Raw genomic sequence first — 16,414 nt, forward strand, 5'->3', positions numbered from 1 at the left:
CAGGATAACTTGTGATAAGCAGTAATGGACTGTTGGCTTTTATGCCACTGTGTTATGTGGTGTCAGGAGAAAGTGATGGCTCCAGGACATGAAGGAGCAGAAAGTCAGCATGACATGGATGAAAATCAGTGGGGTGCTTCCCCATCTTCTGTTAAAGTCGATCCATGTTGAATAAGTAACAAAAAACACTTAGAACTGTGTTCTGATCAAAACATTTTCAGTGGCAGTATGCACCCAAAATAAAAGAACTATTTAACAGCATAGTGAAATCAAAAGAAATATTTAAAATAGAGAATAAGTAAATAGTCAATTGTTCTATGCTGTTCGTAGCAGTAATGATTAACCATTATTTGATTCATCATAGGCTTGGCCTCAGAGCATACTCCATACTCACTTTGTGCATTAGCACATTTTGCTGAAATGGAAGGAACTGTCAGCCATCTTTCACTAAAGGACCATCTTTGTTGTACCTACTAAGGCAGTAGCTCCGTTTATCAATTATTTAGCCCAAAGGTAGATTGGCATGCAATATGAATGGAGTTTTCAAAAATATTGATTCATCTTAAATTTGCTCTGAGAAAGATATAGTTTTACACACACACACACACACACACACACACACACACACACACACACACACACACACACACACACACACACACACACACACACACACACACACACACACACACACACACACACACACACACACACACACACACAAGAATTAAGTTTTCTCACCTCTGATCAAGAAATCGGGCAATAGTCAGTCTCTGATATTTTTCAAGGAAATGAGTTAAGGCTCAGATTTTTTCTTTCATAAAGATGTCGACATGTGTTTGGCACATAACTGTCGCAGGCTTTCATCAGTGAAATACTTTTGTCCTGGCAGGGTGAAGTGTGAATCCAAGAAGGGCATAGTCTGAGTCTTCTGAACCACTTGTCCTCCACAAAAGACCCTGGCTATTGATCAAGACATATGAATTCCATTATCTGGGCTGATATCTCTTTTGATTGCTGTCCTTGCTGAAGGGTTGCTCTCGTAGCCATGTGTCGTTTCCCAACCGCTGAGAGAGTGGAGACGAACTTGGTAGTTTTGAAAACGTAACCTTCATTAAACTAAAATCCAAATGTCTCATAAAGTTTGTCTTTTTAAATTGTATTTGTTTTCCTTCAGAACGGATATCTCTGCGATACACCTTCACAATTTTGAAAATGTGAGACCGGTGAAGCCAATGAAGCTATATGAGCCGCATATAGACTTGGCTTGTCAAGCTTGATCAAACTTTATGGAGGCCACCACTCAAATGATTCAGAATCAATATCGTCCAAAATCGATCTGGGATTGATGGATGGGAGCGCCCTTCCTGAGCACTGGTACATGCAAAATATAAGGTTAAAAGATTCCAAAGACCCAAATCTCATTCTCAAATATATTTGAATGAACTGTAAAAAGGAAGCTGAAGAGTAAACCTACATGCAGTGCAGCAAGGAGATAATGTATTCAGCTGCATCTCATGTCAACTGAGCCCAGTGGTCCACTAAACCTCTCATTTTCTCTAATTCAGAGCGAGTGAGGCACAGATCTCCGAGGTTCTAATCCCCGGGCCTTAGTCATCTCATGACTACGTTTTAAATCTCTAAACCCTCGCTGAGCTACCTCCATGTGGGTGCCCGGACCACTCTGTGCTGTCTGCTTAGCATCAACAATGTGCTATCCCTGTCACAAGGCACTGCTCTGCACAATAGGAACCACTTATCCACACGGTCTTAAACACATGCGGCTAATGTCGGACAAAAGAATGTTTTAGAATTTTGGAAAAAATCTTTAACCTTTGTGGGTGACTTTTAACCCTGCTAATCGTGGAACGGCTGTGATCGTCGCGGGGGTTTGTTTTGAAGCTTTAAGACACAATGGAATGACTTATCCGTCCACAGGACTATAAAATCCAAGAGGGAGTGTTTAGAATTATGAAGCATGTGGTCACTTTTATGTGCTTATCTGAATGACTAATACTGTTGAAATAAAAGGAATGTTTCGGAAAAGTTGATGGACACAGAATCTATTGCAAAACCTTGCAAATTCATGATGTAGTAGGCCTGAGGAACAGTTCAGAGCACTTGCAAAGCACAATGACTGGTGAGTGGATGACTATGATGAAAAGAGCTACTACTTCTATCTGGAGTTCCAAGGTCAGGACATTTTAAAAATCTATATCTAGCAACTGCATTATGCCAGATGGATATGCAAGTCTGATACAAAACATCTAAATTCTTTTTGTCCAAGTTTGTCAAGAGGGTCGACATACGCTATGAGCTCAAACAAGGAATGTAAAATGAACCCTTTTAAAAGCCTGCTTAAGTGGCATGTCAGCCACTGCACAATATGATGCGTCAACCTCTGTAACTTCCTCTGAATACTTCAAATGCATCAAAGCGTTATAAAAATGGCATGTATAAAAGATGGGAGTGAGTCATTTGGGTTGAAATTGTTTTTTTTATTTGCCAAAAAAGCCCTGTGAGTAAAATTCAGGTGGGTATACTATACATACGATGTTACTAGTGATAAATATTTAGTTGCTGATGAGTACATTTGAGTGGGAGTTCAGGTCAGAGTAAGAATCTGAGGGCGGTTGACAACGGATATCTGCAAGACAAGACGTGGCCTTGTCTCACTTGATGACTTTCTAATGCGTGTCAACAGTAGTTAACCTTCACCAGTCATACTTGACATAAATGTAAGTATCCAAGATAAAGTCTGTGGAGCGTCTCTTCAATCACTGACCTTTCTATCAAACCACTCACTATTTTTCAATTATACAGCAATTAATACCAGTAGATGTGTACAGTATACCGTGTGTGGGTGTGCATGCGTCTTTCACTATACATAATGTCTAATGTGTACATTGGCATAATCAGGCAGCTTAACTCGTGCTACATCACTACACATTTCCAGAAGGAGTATAAATACCTTTGAAAATCATGGTGTTTTCAGCCAGTATAAATGTATAAGGGTGTAGAAATGTATATGATATCATATTATTACTAAACTAATGGTGAGAAACATGGCAGAGAAGAACTTTGAGAAAGTTTTCCCTGCAATCTTTTCTGTACAGTGTTCAAAGCAGGGATGGGAAACCTCCCGCGTCCTGGCTGTATACGACCCCGAGACAATCTTCACATACAGAAAGAGCAACTCAGAAACACAATAAGATTCCCATGATGGCAATTAATATTTGTTGTAATAAAATAGAAATAGTTAGTGGACTAACATGTCCGTGAGGGTGGTCCCTATTGGATGCATGTCTTTCTGTTCACAGTCAGGGAGAAGAAAAACACGCAAGTAGCTTAATGTTGTGCTTGTCCAAGAGAAATGGACAAAATATAGTTTTTTTGATGATGTTAAAGACAAGCCAGTTTGCCCAGGGGACGAGGTCGCAATGATGAAAAAAGGCCAAACTCTGGCATCATTACAGCTGGGAAGATGCAGCTAAACTGGTTGTAAGGACGAATGTGCTCGGATAAAGTTGATGATCTTCAGTGGACTTTTGACAGACGAACAAGAAGCTTTTAGAAGACTGCATTCTGAGAGAGACAGTGTTATGCCGGCAAATTTTGTGGTGACAGAGCTAAAAGCCATTAAGTTGAAACCCAACTCTAAAGGTTTTTATGTGAAGGAGAGAAGACAGAGTAAATGTTTTAAGTGTCATTTGGTCTTTAACAATCATTGCAATGTGAATTATTGATGGAACAAGACATTGAAAAAAGGCAAGAAATGTGTAATAGCACTAACAAAAGGTGAGAATTTGTTTAAGCAAGCAATTTTGGCTAAAACCAGCAGTAAGAAGCATCATCATCACTACCATCTGGCATCAGGTGCCTTACCAAAGAGAAGCAGTTGTTCCAGCCATCACCACAGGTTAGTATAATACATGTTCAATAATTGAGTATGGCCAGCAAAGGCTGTAATAAAAACTGAAATGACCTTCGATGGGAAAAAGGTTCCCCACCCCTGATTAAAAGCGTGGCTCAAGGGACGTTCTGCAGCATTAACAAGCAGCACAGATGTAACACCAACCACCCCATGCTGAACAGCTCGCAGCTGGAATACAGTCATTCAGACTGCAGTCATAATTAACAAATAAATAATGTAAATGACCTAAAGTCAACTTTCGCATAGAGTTCTTATTGCTTCAGCTCAGTGTGGAGTGAAACACAAATCAGAATTGTTTTCGTTTTCAACAAACTTCTCAGTACAAAGTAAAATAACTGGTCAAAGGCCAAGAAACATGGATTTTTTTTTCTCCAGCACAGATTCAACAAAGAGCAAATATAGAAACTCGTTTGTGTTCCAACAGATGTTGACTAGGTAGTTACAATATGTGATATGTGAACTACAGTTAATTAAGGAAGAGTATGAAATCTCAGGCTTCACTGGATTTACTGCTCGGCTTCTGTAAAATACCCCAATCTCTGTAAGTTTATTAACCATGAATTACTTTCCCAAGATGCCTTATGCTCATTTGTGTGTTACTTAAAAGTTTTATATAAAATGAAGCAATTTACATGTACTTATCACTTTTTCATTGCCAATGTGTTAACAGACTGTAACGTAACTTAAAAAGTTAGAGCATCCAGACTTTCTTGGTTGCCTATTACAGCCTATGGGTTAATTTCTATGTAAAGGACATGGACTAATCCATAATGGACAGTAATGAGGAGTGTGATGAGATTCGAGATGGGAACTACTTGAGACTGATGGAGGAGAAAGTTCCAGGAGATGTATGATTATATTAAACTAGAAGTCCTCCCACTACATTGACACCATACTCCAGGTGCAGAGATCAGATTGTCTATCAGTCTCTTGCACCACATCTGTATCTTTCACTCATTTCCATGTTCCACCTTTCATACAGATTCAGTACTAATGGCTCCCAATCGCCCATTTCATTCTGCTACAGTTTACTACCTCTGATATCTGACACCGGGCTGCTGATCTGATAATGGCCGTCTTGCTGTGCAGTACCCACCCTCCCCACATGGAAACAAAAAGGAGAGGGAGATGGTGGTCAATCATAAAACAGGCCTGCAGCCCACAGCATCTCCTGTGAACATGTGCAGGAATACCACTGGAAATTAAAACAGCAGGAGGAGGGTGAAAAGGAAGAAAAACTATTTCACAATTGTTCCCGTTTCCTCTTCCTGTCTCTATACACTTGGGCCCAAATCATTTCAGGCATCACTACCCACGAGTCTCTTATCAAATTATACTGAAATAGTTATCCTGAGGTGTCCATTGTGCATATGAATAAAGTCATATTTGCAGAATGATAAGGAAGTTATGATGGTAATGCACTTTAGGGAAAATAATATTTATCCTATGATGAAATTCCATTTTTATAACTTATTCTTTTTGGGGGGGGGGGTTTAAGTCTTAGAAAGCTGAGAGCAAAAAATGTAAACTGAAAAGCAGACACTGTGTTTTCAAATACCCAACTCAAGGCTGCTGTGGAGTGCTACCCTGTAACTATCCCAGTAATTACGTCCTTCACCTTACGGTCATGCCTGCTTTTTGGTGAAATGCTGGTGTTTTACAGCATGTGGACAATATCTGGCAGAACAGAGCAGTTTTGTGCCATTTCTCTTGTGTGAGTTCCTTTCATTTGTAGTGTATTTGTATGTTTTAAATGCAAATATACATTACCGATCCCTGTGGGTGCCAATTTGGAACCAGTAAGTTTGAGGGGGGATGTCAAAGACAGAGCGGAGACGTTGGAACATGACCAAAGACACTAACATTGTAAAATGTGCTGCATTTATATAGCACTTTTCTGGTCTTGCTGACCACTCACACACATTCATACAGCACGTCTGTATGCAGTGCTTTTCTTCCACCCATCATTTACACTGACGACACAGCTGTGACGGGCAATTTTGGATTCCGTGTCTTGCCCAAGGACTCTTTGGCACATGGACTGGAGGCGCCGGCAACCTGCTCGAGCCACATCTGCCCACACGTACATTTTTGGTCTTTTCATGGGATTTGTTGCCAGGACCAAAAAGAACAAATAATATCCCCAGTCTGATCCTTTCCCCGGCGGTGGCTTATGGAACACTTTTTAGCATAACAATACAATAAGCATATTGTATAAGACAATGCAATATGCATATAAATTCTATGTGTTCAACACGCAAGATTGTTTTCTGCCGTCGTCGCTCAAGGGCTGCGAAATCATCGTGCTGTTTGTAAAATTGCCAGCTGATACAGCAGACAAGATTAGATCATTAGTCAGTCATGGAAGTGTTGCAGGCCTTGTTAATTACTGTTTTATCGCACGCACTGTTGACTGCTGAGCGTTGTGTTTCAGCGCTGAATTATAACGCTGAGACAAAATAACACAGAGAGGCCTCCACTTCTTTAACATCCACCGTCTGACATAACCTGCTGCATCTAGTTGAGGCAGCGGGATGATTAGTCTCATTTTGGCGTCCACCTGTACGCTCCACGCCCTCCAGGCTTTCCTCTCCATCCTTTGGTATGAACAAGACAGTCCATCACTTCTAAGGATGATTCATCCCGGCCCGATAGTTCTCCTCTGGCTCACTTCAGTTACCAGAGTATTTTATAACCTTTTTAGTTGTCCTATTAATACTTAAAGAGAAGACGCCTTGAGCCCTGTGTCTTTCATCATGACAGTAAAAATGATATATACCTTTAACCAGTCCTGAAGCTCATAGCAGTGGTAGAGACCTTGCATCAATCAAGCTGGAACCACCAAAGCTGCAGTGCGGAAGTATCATTATGTGCAGTTCATCCGATGGAAACTCAAAGAAAGTTCAGGGAAAACAGCTTCAAACCCACGTCCAAGTTTAAAACCTTCTCCCACAAACTTAGGAGAGTTACAAACACTGCATCTATATTCTTATAACAGGCAGGGCCGATATCGATTAAGTTTCCACTCAATATTTTAGAGCTGAAACATTTCTTTATTAAATAAAATGGGCAATTAGTGGAGAAAAAAATTCTTCAAGCATTCTTAAATACCATCCATTACCTTGTCAATTCTGAGAATGTGTTTTTTTTTTTAACTCTTTTATGATCATAAATTGAAAACCTTTCCATGGGGTTTGGACTGAAGGCAACAAGCAATTTCAGCACTTCAGCTCCAGCCTTAGAATACTGAAGTTACATTTTCACAAATATTTCAAGCAATCAACATATTAATAAACGATACAAAATATGTGCTGTCACATGTGATATTGTGTGTATATTGTCACAATATGCATTTTGTTACACAGTGCATGTTCTCTCAACTAAAAGATTCCTATGAGATTAGTCTCTTCTCAGTGAAGTATGACTATTATATACCAAAGCAATCATGGTACAAACTCTATAAAGCCATACAATGTGTTTTATATATATAAAATAACCTTTCAGAAAGTTTCACATTATACCACATACACTGTAACTGATTGCAATTTCATTTGAATTACATACTTGTGTAAGTCACTGATTGAGTTTATCCAAAAGAGCATCCAGGGCCCTGGATGCTACAATGAGATGTTTAAGTGCTCACCATTTTCCCTCTCAGACAGGGCTCTTAACTAACTTTAGTGCATAATGTGATTCTGTACAGTCCACTGAGAGTAACATTAACATAGAAGTGTGTCCGTAGAAGTAACTGGTGTATGGGAGTGCACCTCTAAGTCAATTAATAAATATAATGTATTTCCAAACCTCTGCTGCCTCTTCAGATTTTGTCACATCATTACTCGAAAAGCACAGAAAACAGTTGCATGTTAAAAGGTGCAGAGAAAAAAAAACCAATGCACACACACACACACACACACACACACACACACACACACACACACACACACACACACACACACACACACACACACACACACACACACACACACACACACACACACACACACACACACACACACACACACACACACACACACACACACACACACGGTGCAGAGGCCATTCAAGTTGATTGTCTAACAACCAGGGCCAGGTGTCTAATTACACACTGCCGGCCGTGGCACTGCCTGTTAATTTAAGAGCCTGTGAAGCGTCGAAACTACTTGTGGACTGTTCTATAAATGTTCAAGCGTCAACTCATCTATAGTTTTCCAACAAGCCTTGAGTTTTTTATGAGCCGCAACAGTGCGGATGGTTTGTTTTCACTTTACGAGGAAGAGTGTGTGCGCGCGGGTGTTTGTCATCATGGCGAAATGTGGTTCTGGAGACATTTACTGAAGTGAGAACTACGACAGAAGCCATCTTCAGTGTTATGGCAGGTGTTTATAACCGTCTGCCTGTGGAAGGATTTTGTCACCGCGATGGCATCACAACCCAGGAAGATATAGACACAAATTTTTACAGGTGTGTAGTTGAGATAAAAACCGAAGGCCGGGTTTGAAGACGGGTGTTGTTCGACCCATAAGAACTCACTCATACATACTGATGGAATTATGTAGTAACACAGACCACTCACGGATAGGAGGGTCTACATGAATTCAGACATAGTCAGTGTGACCCATCTAAAGATGCTCTCCTATTTCCATAATGGTTTTAAGGGTCATTTTATGAAACACTGTAGAACTGTAATAAAAACTGTCCTTTAGCAGAAAACCCTCTTAACTCAAAATCCCCTCACCAGCCTCCTCTGGGGCTTGTAAACTTTTTACATTACAGTTGGAAAAAGCATCGGACAGCAGCGGGTCCTCACAGAAACCATGTAACTAATGACATTAATGAGGTCCATTCCATTTATGTGTCACTGTAAGACAAACCACTAGAACTGGCACACATTAATAAGAGTGCAGCTTAATGGTATTAATTACTTACCACTAATGTTATTAATTCATGGACAAGTTTGGGGCTGATGGTTGTACGATTTTTCTGTTTACATGGAAGTTTTTGTCGGCTGGAACACGAGGTCTCGAGAGAATCTGGACTACAACTGGCAAATTAGCTCTTTTTAAATGTGTGTGGCATCCAGAAAACTGGCACAACTTCAACTCTGCGGCCTTCGACCAAAGTAAGGCAGACTTGAGTGGTTGTCGAAGCTGTACGTGTCCGTGGAGATGAAGGTTGGTTTGTGTCCATTATCAGAGCAGAGAATTGCAGGTAGCGATATTATTTTCTTTTTCTAGTTTTGCATGTAAAATAAATGATGGTGTGCCTCTACTTGTGTGCTCTCAAACACTGAGTAAACCACATGCACCACTCCATTGTGCTGCAGCTACCAGGAGACAGGGGCGGATCCAGCAATTTGATGGGCCCCTGTCAAGTCAGTAGTTTTATTTTTTAGATAATCGCTTACGAACAATATTAACAATAAATGTGACAACTTCTTAAGAATTTTCATTTTCTAAGTTTTTCTGAAGTACAAGCTTGAACAGGAAACAATTTTCTAAATATATTATTATGTGTGTATAATGATGTGTGACTTTGCTCAAAGCTATGGAGCCAACAGTAAACAAGTAATGACTTAAATGTGCACCTTACTGAATCAGTAATTGAACATGGATGTTGGACATATAACTGTCCCCTCTGTGTAAATTGGGGCCCCTTTATGGCCCTTGATTTAGTAAAAATCCTAGATCAGCCACTGCCAGGAAACGTGGCCTTTAACTTTAAAAGTGAATTGAAAGTGAAAACGGTTTCTAAACCTGAAGGGAGTAGATTTAAAGACTAAATCAACCTTGTTTCATTTCATTTTAATGCTCTGAGCCTGTGAATGTGAGTGAATGGCGTTTTGAAGGGGGGGGGCATGTAAGAACCCCTGCTGCGCCACGCTGCTCACACACACAGGGGAAGTTATCTCATGCCAGGCGTGCTCGTGATGAAACGGTGTAATTGATATGAGGCGAGATACAGAAGTCAACTCATAAGAAATGCAGCTGTCGCCGCTCAAGCCGCTGAACTCGATGCACCGATGCACTCACTCGTGTCTCACTGAAGAAAAAGACTATTTCTGTAGAATCACTCTCACATAAACCAATGGCTCATTAAAATATGTTAAAAAGCGGTGGTTCGGCATCAAGCCCCGGCACAGTCTGTCAAACCAATAACTCCGCGTTGCCATTCTACCACAGGCATTAATGGGATATCATCCTCAAATAATCCAAAGTGAATGCTGATGCGCTCAGGCAGTGTTTGAAAACTTCACCCCCCCCCCCCCCCAGAGATTAGCAGCGCAGATCAGGGCAGACTTGAGGTGAACGCTTTGCCCGTGGATCACTCGTGTCACGGCGGGGAATCGACATGATATGACGGGAATATACAAGCGTCCCCATGTGCAAGCGTCTTGCTCTAAAACCAGAAAGACACTCTCTGGAGCCATCTGCGTGTGCGTAAAATGCCCATTTGGTAAATCATGCGCGTAAAACAGCCTGAGACGACCGAACACCACATGAGACGTCTTACCATGTTTTGGCTCCAGAAGAAGAAAAAAAGCCGCAACAGACCCACGGATCCTGCGTGGAAGGGCAGCGACAGCCTCCTCACATGGGCGCATCAGCTCTGTGCTGCACCAGAGCCCGACACAGCGACACTTCACCGGAGGGGCTGAAGCCTGGGTCTGACACGAGCTCACTGCATGGAGCAGCCCTCTCTCTCCACCACACGCACACACTCTCACACTCTCTCTACCACACGCACACACATGCTCTCTCTCTCGCTGTCACTCCCCTCTCTCTACAACACACACACACACACTCTCTCTCTCTCTCTCTCTCTCTCTCTCTCTCTCTCTCTCTCTCTCTCTCTCTCTCTCTCTCTCTCTCTGGTCATGACGTGCAAAGGTAATCCCATTACTCCCGGTCAGTAAAGGTGAGCTGGATAAAGCGCGGCCCCTCCCCCCCACCTCATACCAGCAACAAATATGCACCTGACCCAGTCTAGTCCACCCCCCACACACATGGGACAGCCTAATATTCACATAATATGGGACAACTTCCCCATGTGACAAACAGGAAGGACACAAGTCACCAAACCCTCCACTCATGGAGGTCAAACTAATCCATAACTTATTACAGTGTGAGGACTGCGATGGCACTTCCCCCTCACAGTGAACCTGTGCTTTCTCGACTTAAAGGGATAGTTCACCCAAAAATGAAAATGCTCTCATTATCTACTCACCACTATGCAGATGGGGGGGGGGGGGGGGGGAGGAGGGTTTGAGGCCACAAAACCCTCTAGGAGTTTCTGGGGTAAACAGTGTTGCAGCCAAATCCAATACAATTGAAGTAAATGCCTCCATACTGCTCCTATGGAGTCGTCCAAGTGTCCGTAAGCCCAGACATTCAAATTTGACTGGAAATGGCGTCATTTACATCATGTTTTCAGCCTTAATGTCCTCTGATATCCCGTTCCGGTGCCGTGTTAGCGCGTGGATCACAGAGGACGTTTAGGCTAAAAACATGTTATAAATGTACTCCGGAATCATTTACTTAAATTTTATTGGATTTGGCTGCAAAGCTGTTTACCCCAGAAACTCCAAAAGTGTTTCGTGGACTCAAGCACTTCACCCACCACTCCATTGGTGGGTAGATTATCAGTGAATTTTAATTTTTGGGTGAACTATCCCTTTATGGTTAACAGAAAACCGTTAACTATCAGTTGTCAATTATTCCAGACTCAAATCCATTAGTCTGGTGCGTTAGCTTGGCTGAGAAATAATACCGCTGGAGACAGTTGGCTATGATTCACCTGTCACTTTGCAACAATGGCTGGTATTTTCTTTCCCTTCCATCAATATGCTCTAATTACCTGCGCTGGTGAAAAAGTCCTGACTAAAGTTTGCCGGGGGTATTCAATAAAAGAACGTCTGCACAGGAGACACAGCTGAGGGTCTTGTTCAGAAATGACTTGTCAACAGAGGGAAACATTTCCGACAATTGCTCTGACAGCAAGAGAACAAAAAGAACTTTCCCAAACAGCAGATGTAATTTAGCGACAAATGATCAACTTGTCTGTTTCTATTAAGACATTTAACCAGAGCCGAAACCAACAGAGACAATTAACTCAAATTTAACTTGAAAACCATTAAGAGCAATGTAAATAAACATTACGCTCTTAAAATTCATGCATCATCAAAATCTATTATGCAAGTTATGATACAACTTTAATATATGGTGTAAAATGCTGGGAGAGCATAAACAGAAAGTGTCCGGCTGGGAGAGTGTGCAGGAGCATCTGTGTTGAGTACGGATTAGAAGTACCCAAGTTCCGATGGGACACGACACCGCTTGAGAACAATAGAGCAATAAGATCCTGTGGGATTTCAAGTTCCAGACTGACAAACTGCTGCCGGCTAATCAAGCGGACACAGTGGTGGTTGACAAGGAACAGAAGAGGGCGGTAGTGATAGATGTGGCAATCCCAGCTGACAGTAACAGAGGAGCACGAGAAGATCGAGAAATGCCAGGGGCTGAAAGAACAACTGGAACAGATGTAGAAGGTGAAGTGTAAAGTGGTCCCTGTGGTAACAGGAGCGTTAGGGGCTGAGACCCCCAAACTGGGAAGGTGGCTCCAATAGATTCCAGGTACAACATCATGAAGTCTCAGTGCAGAAGATTGCAATGCTAGGCTAAGCTTAGATACAGCATACAACCATCAAAATCAATATGCAAGTTATGAACTATGATATTATGATGAATTATATACATAAAAAGCAAGGAAGTTTTATTTATAAAGCATGTTTCACACACAGAGGTAGATTCAAGGTGCTGCACAGGGACATTTTAAACAACACAGAAACAAAAAGAAAACAATTTAAAATCAGGAAGCGCAGTTAAAAATAACCTTTAAGCAAAATAAAAGATTGGAGGTGAAGGGATTAATAACAAAAAGGGTCAAATAAAGGGTGAAAGAGAAAAAAAACTAATAAAATAGAATAAATAAAATGTCAGGTACTTGTGAATAAAAAGGTGTCAACCTGGTTTTACAGTAAGGCTATATAGTGAAAAGTTGTATCCTGCACTACAGGTTTTTGTGCAATAATCTTATTTCTAGTAAATGTTCATGAGAGGAGTGACAATGTAGATCTGCTGTAGTGCAGACAATTAGACACTTTAGCTCCATAATGAACAAAAGGCTGAAGTTCAGGTCCACTATTTAATCAACAGCAGTGATATCGAGTTCTGCTTATCCTGATAAACTTTACTGCAAAAATGAACAAGAAAACAACAAAAAAAAGCAATGGAAAGTGGCGGGACTGGTCGTAAAGAGATCAGTAGTGTAAGGTTACCTCAGGGCAACGTTATTAATGTGTATAAATCTGGGTGGAATGGTGGTTCAATGACCTTTGGGAGCAGCAAGAATCTAAATACGTAGGTTCACTTACGAGCATTTGGAGCTTTGAACTCAAGCTCACAGTCTCCATTGGATGAATGTGCTGAGCTTCTCTTCACCATGTATAATTCAGGACCATAGACTCATTAGAGGGTGTATCGTGTCAGTTTGAGATTGGCAGAGGGAGCAACTACCTTTAAAACATTTTTCCATTTCATTACCACTGGGGGTGATTTGTTATTTGAAAGAGACGCTGCACATTTTTAAATGATATATTACACCAATTAATAGGGTGCAAGACAAGATAATTGCGTATTTAGTCTATTACTAATAAAAAAGCCAAACTAAAATTTGTATAAAAATAGCCTCCTAACCCTGGATGAGCACGGAGAGCTAATCCAGGTTAAGTCATCACTAACTCCACTTGGCCTAGCTTGTTTTTGGTATGAGTCAGGCTTTGAGCAGGAGCTCTCTAATAATCAGCCCCTGCCACAGTGCTAATTCTCCTTCTCATCTTGTCTCTGTTGCTGCAGAGAAATCACAGGGGCCAGGGTTCAGGCAGGAGTGAAGACACTCTACAGAGAAGGGTGATTAAGGGATATGCTCCTCTCGGGGTGAAAAAAACATCTCATCTCAGCAACCCAAATAAAGTCTGCTTAGTTAGAGTACTTCAAACTGGTGGTGTACATATTCAGGTTGGTGTCCCTGAGTGTATAGCTATACATATTATCCACAATTTACGTATGCATGTACATGTATGTGCCTGAGCTGGGGTGTCAGTTAAAAGGGGGATAAAGAGTAAGTGAGAAACTACTACTATCCGCAGTATGTGGTACCTTTCATAGACTGTGTATAAAGATGGATTCCATTGTTTCCAGATACGGGTGACGCACTGATGACATCATTTGATCCCTTTAGTGATCGTGGTGTGGAGCCACAATATCGAGGTCCCATTGATATACACGCTTGGCCAATTCCGAGTCAGTCTCAGCTGTCAATCATGACGTTTCACCTCATTTATATATATATCAAATAATTAGAATGGCAGTAGAGCACATACCTCTGCCAAGGCCCAACAGTCCCCTTAAATCAATCAAGATCCATGAATTATTCCCTGCAGAAATTGGTGATAACGCCTTATCTCACAATGTTAAGGAAAGTTTTTTAAAAAATCATCCTGGATCCGTGCCCTTGATCTGGATCCGCGCCATAAATTTAATGGGTTCTTCTCTGACCCACACCACATCCTTCCACCGAGTTTCATGGAAATCCCTCCAGTAGTTTCAGACTAATCTTGCTTGGGTGATGAAAACAAGCTCGAATGAGAGAAACCAACTTTGATAAAAATAAAAGAACATGCATTTTGACTTTTTAGATTGGTCAATGACCCATCTGCTAACATGGGGGAGACGGTCAAGGGACGATCGATATGATTTGTCCTCACTTTAGAGGAGCTGTCATGTCCTCCGTCTTAATATACAGTCTATGGTACTCATAGTAACAAAAATATGAAACTGAGTCTGGAAACAATCTGATTTATATCAGAAAGGATCAGTTTCTGTGGCCTGCGTTGGATGAGTAATATATAATTCAACTAAAAACACCCATAGCTCTCTCCTCTTTAAAACTAATTATGCATGCACAGAATTCTTTTAACCAGGAGCGGTTAAGTTGACTTTGAGGTGCCTTGTATTCTCATGAGAACGCTCAGAGTTGTATCAGTGTTTGTGCCTTTTTTTCTGCACAACCAGAGGAGCCTGGGGGTCCCTCTGTGAATGATGCACGCTGCTTATTTGTATTCAGCTGAGGCTTCAATCACTAAGCAGGCAAGTCTTCTTCGGGGAAAATCATTCCTATTAGTGATGTTGCACTAATACAACACCCTTCAGTCATTTCTTAAAAGCTCGAGAAACTGATTTTTCCGAGCAGATGTTAACTTCCCGCAGCGACAGGCAGCAACGGTTTAATTATTTTCAATGAACGCCATCTTTTCTTACATGTTGGTGCTGCAGAAACTGTTTATGTATTCCTTCTCGGGTGGAGGGTGCTTTGTTTACCTGTGGATTTCTGCCGATGCATTAAATTGTTTTTGGGTAGGTCATTAAATTTTTTTACTATGAGTTGTTTTCAAAAAGCAACTGGATTTTTTCAGACTTGAATAGACACTGTAATTGGTTGCATGGCATCCGCGGCATTATTTAGCTCCATCAGTTTTCTCCACAAATCTGAGATGTACACAATGATACTCTCAGCATGAATCTGGAGAGGCACTGCTTCCTTTGCATCTGAGTCAACTGGTGGTGCAGTGTGCTTCTTTTGGAGCCTTTTGAATCAATGGAACAATAAATCATTCAGAGGCTTGTTCCTAAGAGAGTGTGGTCATACTTGAATGGGCAGAAAATGAACACAATTCCCTGCTTTCTCTCTAAAAATCACTTTATACTGCTTTGGCTCTTTAAGGTGAACTATTAAAGCATTTGTCAACTAACTCATCAAAGCAGCCCCAGTGATATGAAAAGTCTTGCGAGAAAGAAAAATCAAGAGACAGCGGCACTACAGGAACACATGCTTCAACTTGAATATTGCTTTTCACTGGAGACAAATTGAACAATTCTTCTTGTTGAAGCGTCATTTCCCTGGACTGTGTGCATGCACTCAGCTGTTCACTCCTGAAATCCTCTGCCTGTGAGCTCTCTGTAGGCAATCCCAGGGGACTGTGGACACGCGCCCAGAAGTGCACATACACTAGCATACACACACATGCAGACGCAAAGAGATCTAAGGCTGCAAATAGCGGAGAGGCTCAAACTTATCCCTGCAATTGAAGAGAAATTTGATGTAAGCGGTGTATCATTTCTTCTGTGATTTTAAAGGTCCATGTTGCCAATATAATATGATTGACAAAAGAAAAAAGGGACATGGCTTTTCTCTTCTCTCTCTTTGCAACATCTACACTGCACAGAGAACCACAGGCTGAAAGATGAGAGGACAGGTTCCAGATGTGCTGATGTGAGACCCCATATGTGAGGAAAATCCAGGGTAAGATACGGTGATGGGCTTGTTGAGCGCAGCTTGGTGCAATAACACATTCTTGCTCTT

General features: G+C 41.4%; 1 protein-coding gene across 6 annotated transcripts in view; it reads right to left on the reverse strand.

Moving 5' to 3' along the window:
• Window positions 1-16,414, reverse strand: part of pcdh15a (protocadherin-related 15a) — a 196,498-nt gene that overhangs the window by 150,488 nt on the left and 29,596 nt on the right. The window contains exon 1 of one of the 6 annotated variants that reach the window (XM_034608849.1): window positions 10,448-10,609. The exons of the other annotated variants lie outside the window; for them this stretch is intronic. The gene's annotated coding sequence lies outside the window, so the exon portion shown is untranslated. Of the gene's footprint in view, window positions 1-10,447; window positions 10,610-16,414 lie in introns of those variants that run through there. 6 annotated transcript variants of the gene reach the window in all.

The sequence above is a fragment of the Hippoglossus hippoglossus genome, chromosome 15 (genome assembly GCF_009819705.1).
Source record: "Hippoglossus hippoglossus isolate fHipHip1 chromosome 15, fHipHip1.pri, whole genome shotgun sequence".
NCBI classification, from domain to species: Eukaryota; Metazoa; Chordata; class Actinopteri; order Pleuronectiformes; family Pleuronectidae; genus Hippoglossus; species Hippoglossus hippoglossus.